The sequence below is a fragment of the Egretta garzetta genome, unplaced genomic scaffold, assembly GCF_000687185.1.
Source record: "Egretta garzetta isolate BGI_Z169 unplaced genomic scaffold, ASM68718v1 scaffold7, whole genome shotgun sequence".
Classification (NCBI taxonomy): Eukaryota; Metazoa; Chordata; class Aves; order Pelecaniformes; family Ardeidae; genus Egretta; species Egretta garzetta.
This window is the reverse complement of record NW_009260350.1, coordinates 4,067,195-4,089,423: the sequence shown is the minus strand read 5'-3', so window position 1 is coordinate 4,089,423 and position 22,229 is coordinate 4,067,195.

Here is a 22,229-nt window from a genome sequence, read left to right as displayed (position 1 = left end):
TGTTTGTCACCTGGAATTATTAACATTTAACATCAGCTGTTGCAGAAATAAAAGGGAGAAGCAAGGTCAAGTAGGAGGTAGGCAAAGGTAAAAATGAGTACAAATGAAAAGGAGAGGACAAGTGTGGGCAGAGGGGGAGAGCAGAGGGGTATTTAAGGGTCAGGGCAGGCACCCCAGGCCCTGTGGCTGTTGAGGACAAGCCCGCTGGTGGTAGATGTACGGACAGGGCAGGTTTCTGGCTGCTGGATCCCCAGTCAGTGAGAAAAGCCCGCAGGCAATGGACAGAAGCACTGCTGGAGGCATGACATGCTCCTGACTGTGCCCCACTGACCCTCTGCCCTTCCCCACGGGTGTACTCCAGACCTGATGCCGGGGAGACACTCTCCAAGTGCCCTTCCTGGGATGATCTGCAGGAGGCTGAGCAGTCTTGAAGCCTTTCAGGTTTGCACTCAGGTACCAGAGCCAAATGGCTGCACCAAGCTGCCTTTATCAGCTCTGCTTCATTTCCCAGACCCTGCTCTGCACAGACTCATTTCAGAAATCTCCACCAAGATTCACCCTTTCAGACCTCAAACTTTCTCGTGTCTCTGGCCATCTCTTCCTCCCAGTACTGATCTCTGAGTACCGATCTCCTTTGCTTAAGAGAACATACATGGTAAGGGGTTAGTTTAAGCACACAGTAATAGATATTTCTGTATAAAAATAGATTGCCTCCTTACACATGAATTGCTTTAGCTTCCTCATCATTTCTAGCTGAGCAACAGTAACAACTCCCATAAGCAGCACCACCAGATCAGCTGTATCTCCACCTTCCTTCTGCAGAAGAGGAAGGTGAATTCAAAGGGCACAGAGGGCCTGCTTTCCACCTTCCCCACCGTCTTTCACAGCTGTATCTGAGCTGGAAACAAGGTAAAAGTCTTTAAAAGGAGGAATTAAAGGTTAAGCAGGTCTCAACCAACACAAAACCCATTTTAAGTTATCCAATGAGAGTCTTGGGCAGAATGCATGTGTGATTCTTCCAGGAGCAAAGAGGAAAAAAATTAAACTTTTACAGCAGGGTAACGGGGTCTGTACTATCTGAAAAGAGTATAATTAAAAAAAATAAAATGTATCTGGAATGCCAGGCGCTCCAAAACTGACAGAAGGTAGCTGAGGGTGGAAGGGAAAATGTACTTTGATGCCAAGATTATACTTTGTGTTAATTGTTGGCTTAGGTGATAAAAAACTCATCTGCACCCCCCACAAAGGGACACAGAGAGACAAAGGGCAGGGGGGACCCCAAAAAACACCCTGCCCCAGCTGCTCCCAGGCCACCACAGGAGCCACCAGCCCATCAAAGGCTCATCTCCACAAGCCTGGAGGAGCACAGGGAGGTGAAGGCAGACAGGAACACAAATTATGGGCTCAGGGGAAGGGGCACCACCTCTGGGCCCCTCCCAGGGCCGTCCCAGGACAGCCTCAGCCCTGTGGTCCCGGTGTGAAGCCCACCACAAGTCAATGCCAGAGCACCTTTGGGACTGAGGGGGTTGCTGCCTGGGGGTGGGGGACACATCATGGGATGCAGGGGAAGAGCATTTGGGCTTTTGGGCAGATGACTTATTATGGGGTGCTTAGGGAGGAACCAAAGGCGGGGAAAGGAGGTAATTGGGTGATTCAGGGAGGAGCAAGTCTGGGAAAATAGAGGATTAAAAAGGCTGGTCATGTGTAAATGGGTGGCTGGTGTGTATGCTTGTCTGGCCATGTCCTGCACCTCGTCAGTACAGCCTGTCCTGTCTTTGTATTAAACGCCATTTCGAACCATTTTCCTGGGTGAGAGACTTTATTTGGGGCGGTGGAGTGCAGTTGTGGCCTGCGAATCTCATACGCCTAGGTGCCAGCAACTGGTGAGACTGGGATCCAGGGGCATATATGTATATATATATGTGTGTGTACATACATATATGTATATATGTGCTATACATGCGTGTTTATGTGCATGTGCCTACTAGGAATCTGTGCTGAGCCTTGCTGCTGGTTGGAGTTGGAGCATGGAGCTGCAGCAGCGTCACCTCTCAACCTGTTGGATCTGGTATGATCCCCCCAACACTAATATTATTTCATGTGTAACCTGCTGTGGGAGAGTTAATGAGCAGTTTATGCTTTTTACTCTATATGACTTACAAAGTTTTTCAACAGCCATGGAAATGTTTTGAGTCTCAGGAAAGGCTGGTTAATGTAAAAGGGAGTGGACTAATCATGCAGCAGAGTAAAAGCATCAAATCCACAAAGGACCGGGAAGAGGATAACACTTGTTTGCCATATTTGTGTTTCATAACTGAGCTCCATGAAACAAGGGATGAAGAGGAAGCCCTATAGCCTAGAGATCAGAGGGTGGAGGAACACGCAGTATTAAAGCTGTATTTGATAAAATATTGGGAAATACAATATATAGGGAGAGAACTGAAAGGAAAATGACTCCATCTCAACCAGAGGCACAGGAAAAGACAGCCTCGCAGGAGGATGGGGCTTGAGGATCACCTCATCCCCATCTAAATCATCTGCTGCAGCAGCCATGGGTGAACAAACTCACACTCCATTTCACCTCCTTAGTTTTGAGCGAGATTGATTTCACCATTTGAAGTGGATTCATTTTCACTATCAAAAAGCTACATGTCTCATTTGAGCTGTCTAGATTCCCTCTATACAGTCAGTGGAGAGAGAAGCGTTTCCACAGCAGCCCATCCTACCTAAAGATCGGTGCCTAAGCTTGGGCAGGATGCTTGGAGGGTCTCTTCTCTCTCTGCAGACAGTAAAGGAGTCCAGAGACCTAACTGAGCCAGCCCGCCTACATTTGAGGCCACCAGTACTGCATCAGAGGACTCCCACTGTGTTTCCAATTTTATAATCAAGAAGTAAATTCCTCACTAGGATAAATTTGGTTCATTTAGCTTGGCTGGTACTGAGGGATGATGGATAACTCCTATGAGCAGGAGAATACCGTTCCTCTGGAAACAGTTCAGACAAAAAATCTTTCCATACTTGCAATCTGGGGTGAGTTTGGGACCCTGAGGAGCTGGGAGCTCTCAGGTTGGAAACATGGAGAGCCAGGAGCTGGAAAGCAAATTTCCTAGAGGCTCTGACTCCCGTAGCAGGCACAGCAATGGGCCACAGACTGTCACAGTGAAGCATCTCCCCTTCTTCCACCATTGGGGCTGGGTGGCAGATGGAAAGACCTCCTCAGTAAAGCCATCCTGATGATCCTGTACGCTATTGCAAGACACCCTCATAGCTGTGTGCACCATATTTTAGTACCTCTCCCAAGAAGTGTGCTAGGCCTCCCTTGTCTTTGTATCTTTATATCAATGACATAGACAGCAAGATCAAGTGCACCCTCAGGAATTTTGCAGATGACACCAAGCTGGGTGGTGCAGTTGATGTGCCAGAAGGACAGGATGTCATCCAAAGAGACCTGGACAAGTTGGAGAGGTGGGACTGTGGGAACCTCATGAGGTTCAACAAGGCCAAGTGCAAGGTCCTGCACCAGGGTCGGGGCAACCCCTGGTATCCGTACAGGCTGGGGGATGAAGGCATTCAGAGAAGCCCTGCCGAGAGCAAGTTGGGGGTACTGATGGATGAAAAGCTGGACATGAGCCAGCAATGTGCGCTGGCAGCCCAGAAGCCAACCCTATCCGGGCTGCATCAAAAGAAGTGTGGCCAGTGTCGAGGGAGGTGATTCTGCTCCTCTGCTTTGCTCTGGTGAGACCTCACCTGGAGCCCTGTGTCCAGCTCTGGAACCCTCAAGCACAAGAAGGACGTGGAACTGTTGGAGCGGGTCCAGAGGAGGCCACAAAAATGATCCGAGGGCTGGAGCACCTCTGCTGTGAGGACAGGCTGAGAGAGTTGGGGTTGTTCAGCCTGGAGAAGAGGAGGCTGTGGGCAGACCTGATTGCAGCCGTCCAGTGCTTAAAGGGAGCCTATAGGAAAGATGGGGACAAACTTTTTAGCAGGGCCGGTTGTGACAGGACAAGAGGTAATAGTTTTAAACTAAAGGAGGGGAGATTGAGACTGGATATAAGGAAGAAAGTCTTTACTGTGAGGGTGGTGAAAGACTGGAATGGGTTGCCCAGAGAGGTGGTGGAGGCCCCATCCCTGGGAACATTCAAGGCCAGGTTGGACGGGGCTGTGCGCAACCTCAGCTGGTTAAAGGTGTCCCTGCTCCCTGCAGGGGGGTTGGACTGGATGGCCTCTAAAGGTCCCTTCCAACCTAAAACATCCTATGATTCTATGATCTGTGCTTTACATCTAACCATGAAATCAAACCTGTGATCCGCGATCCTCATATACTATTATTCCAACCTTTGTGTTAAGTCTAAATTTCTTAAAAATGCTTTTATGTCTCTTTCCCAAATCAGTGTTGAATAAGACCAACTAGGTAAGGAATGGGACCCCCTACAAAGAGCATCATTACATGATTATTCCCTGCTGATGACTATTTTCAGCTGATTGCTAAACCATGTAAGTGCTCTAATGATATGGTGCAGGGCTCACTTTTAAAGCAGAGGTTTTGGCAGGTAAACCATATACTTCACAGAAGCTGAAATAACACCTATGTGGTGCTCTCTGCTATGGTAGTCTTCACAGCAAGTGGAGCTTAGGTCACATGGCACAGACACACGCTGAGTTCCTTCACCACCTCCCAGTGTTCAGGTCCTGATGTGCTCTACATCCTCCACCCTTACAGTCATGGCTTTGTCTCCAGCTCCTGCACAGAATGGAGGAAAAACTGCTTCAGTCCTCTACCACCCCCTTCATTGTCCCCAACTATTGTAGGCCAAGAATATCCAAGGGGATACAGGTCCACAAGGGGCCCAAGGCTGTCCTGGAAAAGAAAAGTGCTCCACTTAGGGCTAGCAGGGCTGAAAGCTTCCTGCAGGCAACTGGAGTAAAACCAGTCATTGTGGGTTGTTGCTCCAGGAGAGGATGGTTTGATCCTCTCCTGAGAGCTTTAAGGTTGGGATGTTATTGATCCCCAAGGTCCCCCAAAGGTTATCAGGAAATGCATGACAATACTACTCCCTGCACTTGCAGCTTTGCATATGACTTTTCTGTTTAAAACCATCAACATCACAAATTTCATTTACTGCCAGTGACACATTGTAAACAGGTAAAACCATATGAGGAAAATGAGACGCAAGCAAAGAAAGCTACATTTACTTTTCTGTCAAGGGTCATTGCCCCATTCAGTCATTGCTAGTGGAGTTTCGAGCCACAGACAATCAACAGAGACACTCCTTTAATGAGTGCCGTGCTTATTAATTTCTCCCTCTATGCAAGTGCTAATACAAAGCCCATCAATACCAAGAGAGCTCTTCATCAAGGGCTTAAAATGAATCCTGTCTTCAAGAAAGAGAGATTCTGGCTACAGCAGCAACCATCCTGCTGTGGTTTAAACCCAGCTGGCAACTCAGCCCCCCCCAGCTACTTGGTCATTCCCCCCCCCAGTGGGATGGGGGAGAGAATTGGAAGGGTAAAAGCATGAAAACTCATGTGTTGAGGTTTAACAGGGAAAGCAAAAGCCACGCGTGCAAGCAAAGTAGCACAAGGGATTCATTCCCTGCTTCCCATGGCAGGCAGGTGCTCAGCCATCCCCAGGACAGCCGGGCTCCATCATGTGTAATGGTGACTTGGGCAGACAAACGCCATCACTCCCAACATCTCCTCCTTCCCCCAGCTCTATGTGCTCAGCATGACGTCATACAGTGTGGGATACTTCTGGGGTCAGTCAGGGTCAGCTGTCCCCGACGTGTCCCCTCCCAGCTCCTTGTGATCCCCCAGTCCCTCACTGGTGGGGTGGGGAAGCCAGCACAAATCATAAACATAGCCCCATACCAGCTACTGTGAAGAAAATTAACTCTACCCCAGCCAAAACTAGCACACATCCAAAGTACTAAAATACCTGGTGAGCCTACAACCCATTCTCAGTGGAACATGGCATCAGGACCCTCTGATTTTCAGTGAGATTGAGGCAAAGTCCCTTATGAGCCACCATTTCAATTTTACAGAAGGATTTCACTCTTGCCCCAGCAAGTACTGCCTGCTGCCTTCCATGAGGTGAACACCAAGATGAACAGTTCCAGGCCCTTGGAGTACATGATGGCACATTGGGTGCTCCTCTGACCCATTGTCCAGCTGCATGTATCCCACAGAACATCACCATGATTCTCCTCATCACTTTCTAGCCCTCTGTCCTGGAGCTCTTTGCTAAGAGAGCCAAAGATCAGCATAAGAACTGAATCATCAGCAAAGCAAAAGTGGTGCTATGAGATGCCACCCTCCAACCCCCTGAGACTGTCATAGCATGGGACACATTGTCATGGCTGTCTCCTCAAGGTATGGTGATGAAGGACAATGCGGGTTATCCTGCACCATCACCTTTTTCAGACAAGTCTGCAGAAAGAACGGGCATGATAAAATGAGTGGTACATCACCCTTCTATTTGTGCGGAGAAATTAGGTATGTACTGGTCTGTCCCTCATCCCCATTCCTTGCCTCAAAGCATCTCCTACTCATTGGCCTTTCCTTCCACAGTGCTGCCAGCTGATGAGACCACCCTGGGACAGTCCCACTCCTCTCCAGGCAGCCAGCCCTGTGGCTATGAATATCCAGAGAAATCTTTCTGCCACACTTGTCTCCATGCACACAAACACTCACACGTCACTAATGGATCAGCCTGCAGGACCCTTGCAGATGTATCTGTAGTCTTTCCCTTCTCATTTGCCTGTGGGAATCTCACACAGGAGGAATCCATCTCACTCCAGCCCCGTCTGCCAGCCTGACACACACAGACCCTGTCTTCCACTTCTGCAGCCATGACCTCACCCGGGCTAATGCACGCATCGACACTGCTGCCAGCATCTATATCACACACTTCCACACGCTGTTATCTCTGTACTTGGTTTCAATTTCCAGGCCAAGTTCAGCCCATTTGCGTCAGCTATTTTGCTTTAAAATCTTAAACGCATGGAAGTAGGGTAGATATTTACAACTCAGAGCTTAATCAACCACCAGAGAGATAGGCAGATTGCTTTCCTGGTAGAACAAGTTTGCTCACATATATCATCCCATATCACTACTCCAGGGCTTTCCAGAGTCTCCCAGACCCCGATTCAAGACATGGTTTCTGTACTAACCTGTCTGTACCTGCACAGTATTTATTTTCTCTGTCATCCTGCACAGCCTGTGGAGTTCAGGAACCTCAACACCTGACCACCACCACCACTCAGTTCAATTCTTCTGGAAATAACATCATATAAGGGCAGATCCTCTCCCCATTCCAGTGCCACACAGTTTGCCCCTGTACAGAATTAATGAGTTTAATTAGTTGCCTCATTGTAAGAACAAGCAGTCATTCTACAAGAGCACAGGATCAAGGGAAGTGCATATTTTTGGTTTGGTTTGCTTTTTTTCTTAGGGAGTTTGTTGCACGAAACTGGCTGATCAAGCTTTTCAGCAGAAAAAAAATCAGCCCCCAAAGAAGAAATAGCACCCATGGCAGAGCCTGTGCAGGTCTCCAGGACTGATAGTCCTCACAAAGCCTTGGTTAAAACTCATGATATTCTATGTCCCTTGGCATGCACACAGAGTCCCTGGCCCTCAGGCATTCTCCCTGGCTGGCTGCCCTGGAGTGACTGACACTGGAGTACTGATGTCTTTCTGTTCTGGAAATTCAGAGGTTTCAGGGGATGTTGCCTGCAGTTCAGATTTGAAGCTTTTAGGCTTGGCAAAAGGAGCGTGTTTTGAAATCATCCTTGCTATCAGAAGTCCATTCAGCTCTACGGAATAGGAAGGAAAGGAGAGACTGTGGTTAGATCAGTGTGTATGTTTTTACGTGACCTTGTAAGACAGACATGGATGTTAGTGGCTCTTTTGTCCATCAGTGGAAAAGTTACCCTTCTCTGACCTACAAATAACATCAGGGCTCTCTGTCTTTCAGGAAGAGCTCCTTCCAGACATCAGGCATCCAACAAAAGGGGCCCCAGTTCTCACCTGCTTCACCTTACCTGCAGCCATTGCATTATCTCACTCGCACTGCTGATTTTAGCAGTTGGTGACCCTCTTCCTTGACATTTACTTCTCCAGCAACAGTAATCTCATTGCTGACAGCCCGGATGCCTGAGAATCACTGTGGGTCTGGTGGTGAGGGAGCTCCTTCAGAACCACGTGCTGGTCGCCCATACAGGCAGCCCTGGTACACATGGACAAACCCGCAGCTGACAGGACAACTCATCCTTCCCACTGTTTCTGAACATGCTCTCAGGAAGAGAGCCCATGATCTTTCTTTACCTAGACATAGGTCCCCAAGCACAGCAAATGAAGAGCATGTTTCTTGAAGGTTCAGTAGTTGTGGTTGATGCAGACCCTCAGTCCACCCATTTTCTCAATGCTGTTTGGCTGCTGCTCACTCTGCACAATTTCCACAGGCATAACAAGGACTCTAACTGAAGGCTCACCAGTCCCTTTTCCACCAGTGCTAATGGAGCGATGCATTCCAGCTGTCTCTTAGGCTGCATTGGGCTCTATTTCTAACATCCATCTGCAGAATATAGCTTTAGACTCCATCTGCATGCTGCCCAAATCCCAATAACACTGCTGTCCCCCTGCATTTATGTGAGGAATGCCACAGTTCTGTAGTGCCGCATTACCCTGCTCCTCCATGCCCTGCTGTGAGTACCAGCTCCTGCCCTCCCTTGGTGGTAACACCTTTCTCTTTCATAGCTTCTTTCTCACAGCCCGTTTACGCCCAGTGGTGTTAGGATGGTTTGACTGTCCTTGAAGAGGGATGCCTTTCTCCAGGCTAACATTGCTGCTTATCAGTATTACTGTGTTTGTATTTCCACAGGTTCAGCAACCCAGTGGCAATAGAGTTGGTGACAGATTTTAAGAATTAGAAATCAACTGTCTGGCAGGTGCCTTCTCCACTGCAGGCATCCTGACAGCCTGGATCAGCTGAATTCACACTGCGGATTCTTTCCTGGACATCTCTGGACACCTTCAGTCCCTGCCTGCATGGATGGGTTTCATTCTTTATGAAGGCTGTGGGCAGCTCCACATCCAGACCATTTACAGCTCTCCCTTCCACTTGTCCTGCTTTCAAGAGAACATTGTCCTTTCTACCTTTTGTATTTACTGCTTTCCATGCAAAAGTAACTGAATCTTAATGCTTGCATTTTCCCTGATCCATCTGTGACTTTGCTTCCTGCATCCCTTTAGTCTGAGCCCTTATCATGGTTCCGCTCTAGTGGGTGTACAGAGGGACCGCGGGCAGCCATGCTCTCCTTGCTGTTAATCCTGTGCGAGGACAGTTCATTTGTCCTTGCTATTTGGAGGTATTTCCTTAGGGAAAGATCTATTTCTCTAAAAAATCTCTCCTGTAATTATGAGTCACATGGCCTCATTCATCCCAGTCCTCTCTCATCTTCCCCACAGTGAAATGACAAAAAAAGGCTATATTGTCTGGAAATCCAGCATTCTCAGCCACTTACGTCTGTCCATGGTCCCCGTCTGTTCTTTTTGTAGGTGATGCTTTGTTTTCTTCCCTGCTGTGGGTTTCATTAGGCTTAACAGCTGTCACTGCATGCATTTCATAATGTACTGGTAACGTAAAAAAAGCCCCATGTTCCTAAAATTAAACTGGTTCTTCAGTCAGGAAATTATCTATAGGCTCCAAAACTGTGACTGGGAGCTGCAAGATAGAGTTGGCCACATGCAGAGCAACTGCAACACCCAGCTCCTCCAGCTGCTGTCCACCTCCAGCTGGACGTGTAGTTGGAATCACGTTTACATGGTCCACACGTGGTTATAGGGGATGAGGGAGCACACTGGAATCACGTTTACATGGTCCACATGTGGTTATAGGGGACGAGGGAGCACACTGGAATCATGTTTGCATAGTCCACACGTGGTTATAGGGGATGAGGGAGCACACTGATGCCCTCTACCAAACCACACATACAGAAGAAAATGGATGCCTTCCTGGAATAAATTTTCCATTTTCTTATTCATTAATTTGACTTTCTTTTCAATGATGTATTTGAGGCTAATTATTGGTGACAGCTAAGCTTGAAATTATTTTGCAACTCATCTAATAGCGAAGAGTTGATCATTGGTCATTGAAATCATTGTATTTCCCCTAGCTAAATATACGGCTTTCTTGCTCTCGATTCTCTCTTATCATCAGCATCACAGCATTTTACTTACTGTTGCTGTTATTAAAATTAAATTATTATGCATTGTTGTCACTACTAGTGAGTTGCAAATTTCTCATCTTGGGAGAGATTTTTAACCCTCCAGATGCTGGCGCAAGGTTCCAGCTAGAGTGCTGGCTCTGTGAGGCGCTTGGAAGGTTCTCCAAGACACGTCTAATAACAGACACAGTTAAATGGCCTTCAGGAGTGTGTTGTTGCTTTTACTGAAGGCAAGAAACCACCAAAACTTTACAAAAATATCTCAGAAGTGCCTGAAGTTTCCTCCACATTATCCATCTGATAATTTAACCAGGAAAAGCATAGAAAAAATGACACTTGATTTTAGCTACGTCTAGGCTGATCTTCCTAGAGCCACCTACAGTCTCAAGCCTCAAGGGGGTTCACTGCACTTCATTTGTAGCACATGGAAGTGCAACAGCTACACCGCAACCCTTTGCACCTTCCCACTCCCAGCCCTTCTAGCGTGCACATCACCTGGTGGGCTCCCACTATCCCACTGCACACTTTGTGTAAAGGGACACATCACAGCAGGCCTTCAGCTCTGACAAATATTCACCACTCATCCAGGCTGCTGTTGGAAAGGTTCCACAATAAGCCTGTGATGAGAAGACCAAATTCAAGCCATCCCTGCTCTTCATAACAGTAACCAAGGAAGTGCAGGGCTTAGATGTTCAATCCCTCCTCCATCCTAGACACTGGAGAAGTGCAGGTACTGTAACCAGAGGGCTGTCCCTACCCTTTCTTTTGTCCATCCTCCCCTACCATGGGTTTGAGATAATTTCTGTGCAAAATCTTCTAATTCCTTGGCATGATGTGCCTTTATCCTGACAAAACAAGCTGCAAACCTGAGGTAACTGGTTCCAGAGCAATGGGGCACTATGGGAGTAAAATTTCCCAGCCACAAAGAAAGGGTCTGTCAGATGGGGACAGACTCCATGACTCTCTGCAGTTCAGAGGTCCTCCTCTAACTTTTCAGAGATGCTGCCTGAGTACATGCTCCCTCTGCTCCCAGAGAGACAGCATTTCTGGCAGAAAACTGTAGGCCATGAGAACAAAACCAAAGTGTCACAGGCCCTGAATATCGCTGAAAAAGAGAGAAAGAACACAGAGCTTGAGCAGTTCAAACATTTCTATGCTCACTCACCCCACTGAAAGGCTGGTCTGTCTTCAAATGGAAATGGTGCAAGTAAAAATAAGGGGCACAGGCATGAAAAAAAGAAACCATGAATCAGAGCTTTGATCACACTCAGTGTCCTGACTCCACAGAAGTGATGTCCCATTAATCCCTGCAGGGCATAGCTCAGCTCAGCACACAGCTGTGCATATGCTTTTGTTCAGATGAATCTCATCAACCCTTAGAAAAATCAGTTGTACTGCCAATGGCTTACAAATATTTGCAAATCAGGTCAACAACCCCAACTTTAAGTATTCCATCTTGGCCTGGGTTTGTTTGTTTATGCAATGTTTTATCAGCATGTTCTTCATGAAATAGAAGAACTTTAGATTTTCATTTCTTCACAGGCAGTAGGCTGCAGAACGCTGAATTTAAGAAGTCCAAAACATCTTTGCTTTTCAGCTCTTTATAGAAGTCCTCATAGGACCTCTTTATAGACAAAGAGAATATTAAACTGGAGCCACTTCTTTGCTCCACTGAATTTTGATATTGCTCTATATCTGGGCCAGCTGGGACATCTTCTAGAAAGTAGTTCTGGATTTATTAATGATTCTCAAAACCTACTGCTGAAAAACAGCTTCCATGGTATGACCAGCATGGCAATAGGTCTGAAGGTAAATGCAGGTTTTGGACCCTACTGGTTTCTAATATTCAGCTTCAAGAATCAGATTACATGTTTGTTCGATAGCAATAAACTTCCAGAGTTTTATAGAGTCATAAAAGACTACAACTGCTTCCATTTATGGCCTGTATATAATTTACTTGGGTAGGTTTCCTCTCTAATGGTGCAGTGCAAGTGATTTGAGTTCTATTAGCTGGAAACAGTACATCTACATTTGCAGAACTCTCATAAATAATTCTGCCTGATGGATGGCATCCCATCCAAACTACTACATAAGGAAGGGGAGGACGGGTTGGCAGGGGGGTAGGGGAAGGAGAGGAGGGGAGAGATGGTAGGAATAGAAAAGAAGGCCGCTAAGACTTCATACAAATTGGGAATTCAGGGATCCTCTTTTTGCTGGCAGTATCAAAATCCCGTTTTCCTGCTTAATTTGTATGATGCTTTGAGCTTGAAATGTAAGCACAGTTCATGCTAGACTGCAGGCTGAACTCATTCTGAGCCTTGCAAAGACATTCATTTGAAATGATATCTCCCAGGACACAAAGAATTCCTGAGCACTCAGAGATGCACTCAGCTCCCCAGAAGCTTTAGAGCAATAAATGAAATGTTAGACTGACTTACAGCTAAATGAATTATTTGGTCTCAAGTACAAGAACAGGAGAGCTGTAGCTCAGGTTTAAGATCCTTCAGCCATAGCAGGGAAGGGGTCTGGGGGCCACCCTGCAGTAAGAGAGAGGATGTATCACGGTGCAAACACCCCAGACAGAGGCAACACCATCTTTTATGTCTAAATAGCACCTAATGGTTGAATTACTGAGTTAGGATACTGATTGCAAGTGGGGCTGTCTGCCATCTATCACTATAAATGACATTAAAGGTAATGACACTTGATTTTCGCAAGAAAACAAACCAATTATATAATATTAAGTCCTTTTCAATAGAATTATAAAACAAAGGGTTAGCAATTGTGGGTCACATTTCTTTAATGCATAACTGGAGGATACTCTAGGATAATGAAGAACTAGTATAGATTTACTATGATTTAACTATTAGTCAGATGACTCCAATATGAAGTTCAGTGCTCTGATACTGCTCCTTTAACACACAGCAGAAGAAAATCACATTGGCTCTTAGACACTGCCATTCTGGCTCTGGCTGCAATGACTTCAGAAGCTCCCAGACCTATTTAACCTAGCGAGACAGTGTCTCAGAGTCTATAGGATGGTTCTTTAAAATACACTGGGTGAGTAAATAAGAAGGACCAAAAAGGAATATGTAAGTTAGAGGATAATGCTAGAATAAGATTGAAGTTGTCATGAATAAATTTAGACTAGAAGGCAGAAAACCCCCAAACAAAACCATCACTGAATTATATCCTGGAATGACTTTCCGAATAGCGCAGTAGGAGCAAGAAACGTAAATTATTTTAAGGTGAAAAAAAATTAGGAAAGCTTGTAAAGCAGAATATGGGTCAGCCTAGAGTAATAAATGAAATGGGCAATATGAGCTCTTACGTGACTCGCCTTACCACTGTACTAGAGGAAAGTGGAGGATGGAAGGAGTCTTGGTTGTTGTTCAATGATTGTATTTATTTGTTTCATATTTATTCTGTGTAGTATACATAGCAAATTGAGCTGTCCTGACAGATATTTTTGTTTCATAACAGTAAAGTTTGTGTAATGGAAAAACGATTTATTTCAATGGAATTTTATGCCAAAATGGAATCAGACAAGGAGTTGTGGACTTGTCCCTACTTTGTTCAGCCTCCTGTGCTCAGGACTGCTGGCCTTAGCATTCCTGGATCATGAAAAAAAAGTACCTGTTTGCTAATGGCAATTGCTACATGCTACAAGGTGCTAATTCTTTCATAGCCACAAGCATGTCTTACGGTCAGAAGCAAGAGGTCATTTTCTTCCCATTCCAAGCTAGCCTTACAGTAAACGGAATTAAGACTCAAAGAAAGCGATAAACTAACATATATAGGTAATGTTTTCTCTCAGCTTTATTTATTCAGGTGCATTGGATAAATTTCACATTACAGCATGATGCCACACAAATGGAAAAATCAGAGAAACTGCAAGAGGAAAACCAGTTCTTAACTTGGTGGCATCCAGTGCAACCAATGCTGACTGAAACATTACTGTAGAAAGCCATCTACAACAGTCATCGTAAAGTGCTTGTATTCAGCACCTATGTTGGAATAACAAAAATAAAGAAAACCACTGCAATATCTTTAACTTCACAAATGGACACTAAATGAAAATTATTCCTTATTAACTCTCTTGACTTAAAATGAGAATAAAAGGAACAGTCATAAGAGTAAAATCCTTGTCTATGGTGTAGAAACCAGAGAAATCACACTGGGGCTCTGAACAAATGCATATCACTAGTCAAAAAAAACTTCAGAGAGATCAAGAGAAGCCAGCAAGACTAAACAGAGAGGCAAAAAGGGTACTGGAAATACAAAAGGATGATCAAGATTTAGAGAAATAAGTGCACGGCAAAGAACTAATACAATTTTTGCAGCTGTTTTTACCACAGAAGAGGTCAAGGCGGCTCCTGCACAGCTACTCTTTCTTTATGAGGGGACACATCAGAGGATCGTTCTTGTATTGAAGGAGATCATGAAGCATATCAAAAGGTATTATAACAAATCACCAAAACCAAAGGATATTCTTCTAAGAGTACCTGAGGAACTCCACTGTGAAACTGCTGAATTAATAACTGGTGTGCAAGCTGAAATGTAAAAATGTCTCAATGTCAAGACACTTGAAGGTAGCTAATGTGGTTTCAATTTTTAAAGAGGATCCTACGTAAGGTTCGGGAAACTACAGACTGGTAGCACATCTGTACCAGGCTAACTGGTAGAAATTGTAATATAAAAGGGGATCCATGGATAAATAAAGTATAATGGGGAAGAGTTCATGCAGTTCTGTAAAAGGAAATCATGCTTTACAGCCTAGTGTAGCTCTTTGAAGAAGTCAATAGACATGGGGATAGGGGAGATCCAGCTGACAGTGTATTTGCATTTCTAAAGGCATTTTACAAAGTCTTTCACCAAAAAATCTTAAAGAAGTTAAGCTACCATAAAATGAGAGGGAAGGTCCTCACATGAATAAATAATTGTTTAAAACATACAAAACATAGGTTCTTAATTAAATGATCAACATTCACAGGTAAGGGTGGTAGCTACTGAAATTAGCTTCGTGAACTCAATTAGTGAAAAAAATGTTAGAAATTATCATGACTAAAAAAAGACAGAGTGTCACTGTGACAGCAGGCATATCCACAATACAAGCGCCTGCTGACCACTTTGTGTAGTTCTGATCCCCAACCCAAAAAGAGTTCTCAACCAGAACTTGAAAAAAAACAGAAAAGAGCAGCAGATGTGATGAAAGGTTCAAAGTGATTTCTATTCAAGGAACATCGACATACACTATGATTCCTCATCCTGAAAGAAAGATGTCTGGATGGGGGAAGGCGGAAGGAGTGGTGGGGTAGATATCTACAAAAACATGAGATGAGGGAAATGGCCAACTAAGGAATAATTGTAATAATTGTTCATTTTCTCTTCTGTAGCCAGTTATACTCAGCTATCAGATAGCAGGTTCAAAACAATCAAAAGGAAGGAGGTTCTCCCATGTAATACAGAAGTACTCTGTGAAATTTGCCACAGGTGGTTGCGCATGATAGAAAGCCTACTTGTGTTCAAAATGAGATTGAGCAGGTTCATGCTCCACTGAGGGCTATGAAATACTAAGGTACCACCTTGGTCTCAGTAGTTCTAAAGCTGCAGGTACCAGAGGCTTCCTCCACTGTTGTACCCATTCTTTACCATCCATCGAACCCCTGCTAGGAAAGACAGTGAGCACTCGCTGTCAGACCATTCTGAAACACCCAGGTCCTCGTAGTAGGTGATTATCAGCAACAAATGATGCTCTTTGGAGCAGGTTTATCTGTCACCGCTCTCAAAATCAAAGTCAGGAATGAAAAAAGCATTTGCACCCAGTACACACTGTTACCTATTTGCTGTCCTTTGTGGGTCCAGGTTTTGGACACAACACCTGTCATGCAACAAGCCAAGGAGTTTAAACAATGCTAACAACGCTGTGCACAGTAGGGAAGGAAAGTGTCTAAACACCGGGGAAAACATCTTGCAGCAGCCTTACTGATCATATTTTTCTGCAACAGTCGTATAATAGCAAAGATTTGAGGATCTCCAGCAGGTCATTTACAGACAGGTTGCTTGACATGAAAATCTGCTTGGAGACAAATCCTCCAAGGGGATACTAGTTTAACAACACCATATAAGATGTCTTTGATGCTTTCCATAATATGGAGTAGAAAAGGCTTTAGATCAAGACATCTGAGTCAAATCTACTTAATGATGCTCTCACCTCCTTTAAGGCAAAATTACCCACACCAGCTGGGAGTCCATAGAGAATAAATGGCCACATCACACCAGAGAAACGATCTCCATCAGCTATGATGGACTAACCTTTATTGTTTGAATCCTCTACTTCAGAACTTCTTTGGTTGCCTGCCAAGTTCATGAAGGATTCTTGATTCATAACTGGGCTCCTGAGAGTATATCCTTTCCTTCTCCCTTCCTCTGAAGCACTGGAGGCTGGGCAGAGAGAGACGCATGCAAGCCAGTAAGTTTGGCAGTAAACCTGCTCTAAGATTGCACTTAGAGCAGCATTAACAACTTTCATTTCAAAGTTCAGCATTTCTTGCTCTCAGGTTCAGGGTAAAAATCTTTGCCATGGAGCCTGTTGGAATCTTCCTTGAGATTTTAACTCTGGGCACTCTTCAGTGGCTTTTTCTCCCTTCTCCTGATCTGTAGGTTATAATCCACACCTACGATCATAAGAAAATAGCTCACAAGAGTTTCCCAGCTACAGAGGGGACCTAGGACATTAGCCAGTCCTCTCATCTGCTCTGATCTCTTCCTGGAGTCCAATCTACTCATGGCTTTTCTTTACCTGCTTTAGAGTACCGGGAAACGTTACGTGGTTTGTGAAGGAACATGTGATTGGAGCACACGAAGGACCCTTCTCAACCAATACATAGCTACCTGGGACAATGGGAATTGGCCCTTTGAGCCAAACACTCGTTTCAGCCAACACCCTGTCAGTACCAATGAGCAGATCAATGGAAGCTCTTGTTCTGAGTTATACAATCATTAAAGACATATTAGTATCTGCTGATCATTTTATCCCTTTAACTCCTACAAGAATTCTTAATGAGGAAGAATTTCTAAATCAAAAGATTAATATGCAATACAAATTACAAAATACAAAAAGCCTTGCAAATAATACTGGTAATCTTGGCTGGGATTCCCCTGTTGAGACTGGGATATTTCTGGCAATTGCTGCCTCCAAACCAGCCTTAGAGTGTTCCAGAGGTAGGTTTGTCTTATTTCATTATTAAGTACCTCAGCACGATGAAGTATGAACAGGTACAAAAAGATAGATCAAAGATGTTGGCAAGCGTGAAGAGAAGTCATGCACCTGTGACAACCCTCTGTATAACATCATGACAAACCATCGGAGTGAGCCATTAGCATTGCTATTACTACATCAGCAACAGGTGCAGTTTTGTGAGGTTATGCAGGAGCCCCAAGGAGTACAACCTTCTGCACTATGTGCTGCACAAAAAGGCAACACAAAAATTACCTCTTTCCCACTCAACATAGAGGATTGCAACATGATCTACCCAGCACAGTGATAAAAAGACTTATGTGTGATCTTCAGATAGATAAACAAAGGATTAGTTAGTTATTTTGCATCTTACAAGGCAATGGTGAGACTAATGTTGGAATAGTGCATTTAGTCAAGTGAAAAATTGAAGATAGTATAGTGAACAGCAATACAATTATTTGAAGGCTGGAAAATGAGTTTTTATGAAACACTGAAGGAGTTCAATACATTCTGACTATCAAAAAAACCAGACAAGACTGAGAAATGGCTTGCTATATGGTGTGTAAACAGCCTCTGAAGGAAGGAAATTAAAATATGCTCTACAAAGTATCAGAGGAAGTGACCATCGGCTGGAAAGCAAAGTTGCACAAATTCAAACTAGAAATAGAAGTATTAACAATGGGGAGAGTCTCCTAATAGGCCAGAATTGCGGACCCCACCTCAACAAATAAAATCCTGATGCTGTTCTGAATGATGCTTTGGTTAAATACAAGGTATCAGGCTCATTCCATGGCTAACTGGAAAAAAATCTCTCAGTACATAAAATCAGACTAAATACCATAAGGGTTCTTTCAAGCCAAAAGCTATGCATTTTATAGCAAAGCATTATTTTCAAAGAATACTAACATAGCTCATTCAAGCAGCCAGTACTTAGAAAATGACAGAACTGGAGTATTATTCTCTATAACATTGTCTCAGTCCTCTTGACATGAGCTTTAACAAGATGATCACTCTGTTGTTTCTTTCCCACACTGTTGCTTTTTTCCTCAAATGTTGTTTTCTTTTCTTCGAGGGCAGTGACAGGTTTGCTGCCATTGGAGTCAGCCAGGGTCAGGCCGCTTAAAGGCTGCCACTGCCTATTCCTCCAGCAGCATCTGCAGTTTCTGCCCAGTGTGAAATTCTATTATTTCAACTTCTGTTTTATCTCATTTGGGGATGGGGTTTTAAAAGGGAGGTTTGTTTTGAATGAAATATTGCAGAACCTCAAATGCAGAAATGTTTTGGATGTGGCTGATGACAGTAAACTTTCCAGCATTACTAAATTTTCTGGTTTTTTCACTATCTTGTGGAGGCTGAAGAATATTGTCCTCTGTGCAGCACAGCTTGCAGGGGACAATGAAGAACTACAGTCCACCACCACAAGCGGCAACCATACTATGAAAGAAAAATGTAGCTTTAAAATAAGTGAGTCAAAAGCAATTCTTTGGGAAGTAAATATTTCTTTCAGCCAAAAATATTTTCTCCTGCCAGAGACTTTGACTTTGTGGAAATAACCCTCAAGCTGAGATTTATCTGCCCTCACTTAATGGCACATCTAAAGTCAGATGCTTAATGCTGAGGTGCTTACCCTAGGAATGCTTACAGCTGGCAGAAGGTAGAAACTTTCCAAGAAGGGGTTTCACTCCTTCCAAAACCAGCCACTCTAGAAGGTCTCAGGAGCCACCCTGTGAGGGTATTTCCAGCTCTAAAACAGTACTCGTTTCATTGCCAAAATATGGCAAACTACCTCATCTTTGCATAAAATGGGGCAAAGGCATGTGGTCTCCAAAGGAAGAATTTAAGTAGAATTGGCTAAATCCATTTGTCACTGGCTGTGAAGGGACCCTGTGAAGACCAGGTCAAGACAAAGCTGATATGTAGATGTTTAAAGCAAGGGGTGACTTTCGTAGAAGGTGAGCATAGAAAAAGCTTAATAAAAGGTTGAAAGATGTGCCTTGAGCACCACCTGGGAACTGCGGCAGGAGCAGGAACTGAGTGTGGCCCTCCACAGTAGCAGTCCCCCACCATGGACCTCAAAATGTCCAGTGTCTGTCTCGCTCACCCAGCTTCCAGCTTCTGCAAAAATAAGGCTACAGGGCTGCTTGAGATTTTTTGCTCATTTATTTTACAAAAGTATGGGATTCACCTGTGACAGGGAATCCAAAATTAGTTGTCTACCTCTCAGCTATTTGCCTTGGGCTCCCTTATTCTACATCAAGAGAAGCAGGCATGTTAGAGGTAAGATAATCGGATCTGGTTTTAGTCTCTATTTTAGGGTGAGACCAATCCTGCCTTAAACCCCACTGACTGATCAGCTACCCCTCTGCTGACTATAAGCACCTACAGTAAGATTAAGCCTGTGCAGGTAGGTACTTTTGTAAGGGCAAAAGTAGTAATGACACAGCTGCAAACAACATCAGCATGACTTGCTCTGGAAGCACTGATAACTAAGAACATCTGAGTGCTGAAGAAAGTCATGTCAGAGAATCAAAATGTAAACCAAAAATTAGTTGACACTTTGGATTGTTTTTACTTTAATACTTATGTGTGTATCACTTTCCCTTGATAAAATGAAGGCATTAGTACCAATTCACCCCTCAGCTGTATTGTGAAGATATATTCATTAAATTTTGTAAAGAAGGAAGATTTTACGGCAAAGCACAAGAGAAAAACCCGGTAAGAAATTAATAATTCTGTATTCAGTGCTGTATGCAGTAAATAATGCATTGAGCCACACACTGAACGATGAGACTAAATGAAATATTGAAGAGTTGCTCTTTCAGCGAGCAAGTCTATTCTGTGCCCTGAATGAGGCAGGGTTTCTGTCTAAAGAGAAGTGATCACATATTTAAGACTGTATTACAATGCATACACAGAGGAAGACTAAATGAAGACTTCGCAGATATCCTTAAATCTGACACTTCCTAATTTTTGTGTGCTTGACTTTGTGGCCTTGAAGACAGTTTAGTAAAATATTATTGGGCTTTTTTTTTTGTTTTTGCTGTTATTTCCCTGTTTTGTTTAAATTTTTTAAGTAGGCATCAGACACCTGTTTTACAGATGGTAGCAGAGACAAATAATCCCTAGCTGGGGTATATAAAATCGGAGAAGTGAGTGACGTAGTGACATAGGTCAGACAGAAAAAGTGATCTTATCCTTTGTATTACATGTAGACAACTCTTCTGTCCACCCTAGTCCAGCATCAGTGACAAATAGAGGCTTGAAAGCCACCAGAATCATAGCGCAGAACCATCCAAATTCTTCATCACACATACATTTGCTTTTTGTCTTAAACATAGATATAGCCCTGCTTCCAACAGTACACAAAGCCTGACACGCCATAAGACTGAGTTTTTTCTCTGTAGTTCTGTGGGCACCAGGGCTTCAGGATATGCTCATTTTTAAAACAAGTACACGGCTAATGCTTGTTTGGGATTGTAGAACTAACACATTAGGTGGGCTTGTACTAATCTGAACACAGTTTATACGAATAACCAGCCTGGGAACTACACATTCTCCTGCCTTCACCTTCCAAGGTGATAAATGCTCTTACATGGCTCAGAGCTTGCTCTTCATTTTTTAAGATAAATAAAGGTTTATGAAGAAACATCAGTTTTGCATGAAAAACTCTATTTTTCCTTTAACTTCTGTCACTATTGTATTTGCACTTCAACTTTGCATTAAGCCCGTGCATTACCATACCATGGCACATTACTCATCCACCCACACATCTCATGTACAGTCAGAAAAGCAAGAACCCTCCCTGCCTTCTGCATTTCTCCTCCTCTCTTCCTTGTTCTCCTTTGTGAGCTTGCCTTCCTCCTTCACATTCTTCTGATTCTCTACAGTTGCCACGCAAACCCACAAAGCTGAATACCTGGACACATATCCACTGCCTTCTGGTTGCCACTTGATCCCACTTGGAAACCTCTGTGATGTAGCAGCATTGGTGTCAGGACCCTTGATGGCATCCCAGATGTGTGAAGAGATCCTGGCATTAAAGACAAAGAAAGAGAAGTGGTTGTTCTTCCTCTTCAACCTTTAGAGGTCTTAGATGTGCATAGGTGTCCCGCCCCTCCTCCCTCCAGCTACTCTGCCACCTCACCTATCTTCACCTGCCCTTTCTGGCTGAGCTGTAAGGACCGTATCTCCACTACTGGCCTTCCACTGATCACCATCTGGATAGACTGGCAGGTAGATCCAACAGTTGACTTTGCTATTCAAAACAGAAGAGCCTCCCCAGGGTATTATTCCACTAGGATGACTTGAAGTCAGGCTCTGGGGTGTACCGGGAGAGACTGATCCAGGGCCCACAGAGGAGGCAGCAAAAGCCATCAGATGGATGCTACCTGCCACTTCTTCCTATTTCAGAGACATGGCTGAGCCAGGCGGTCACATTAACACTGTCAGTTTGCTGCTCCTTGCATTTTGCTCCTCATCCCAGATTCCCCAAACATCCACATACTGGTTCATCTCAACTTTGTGCTGTCCTCTCCCGCTCAGGGATGTCTGTGCAGATGATGTCTAGCAACTTGATCTGATTAAAGGTGTCCCTGCTCCCTGCAGGGGGGTTGGACTGGGTGACCTCTAAAGGTCCCTTCCAACCCAAAACATTATATGAGTCTGTGATTCTATATCCCTTCTGTACCACCACAGGGGCATGGTCTCAGTCACCTGCTACAAAAACACAGCTCTGCAGCACCTCATCATCCTTCAGATGATGTGTA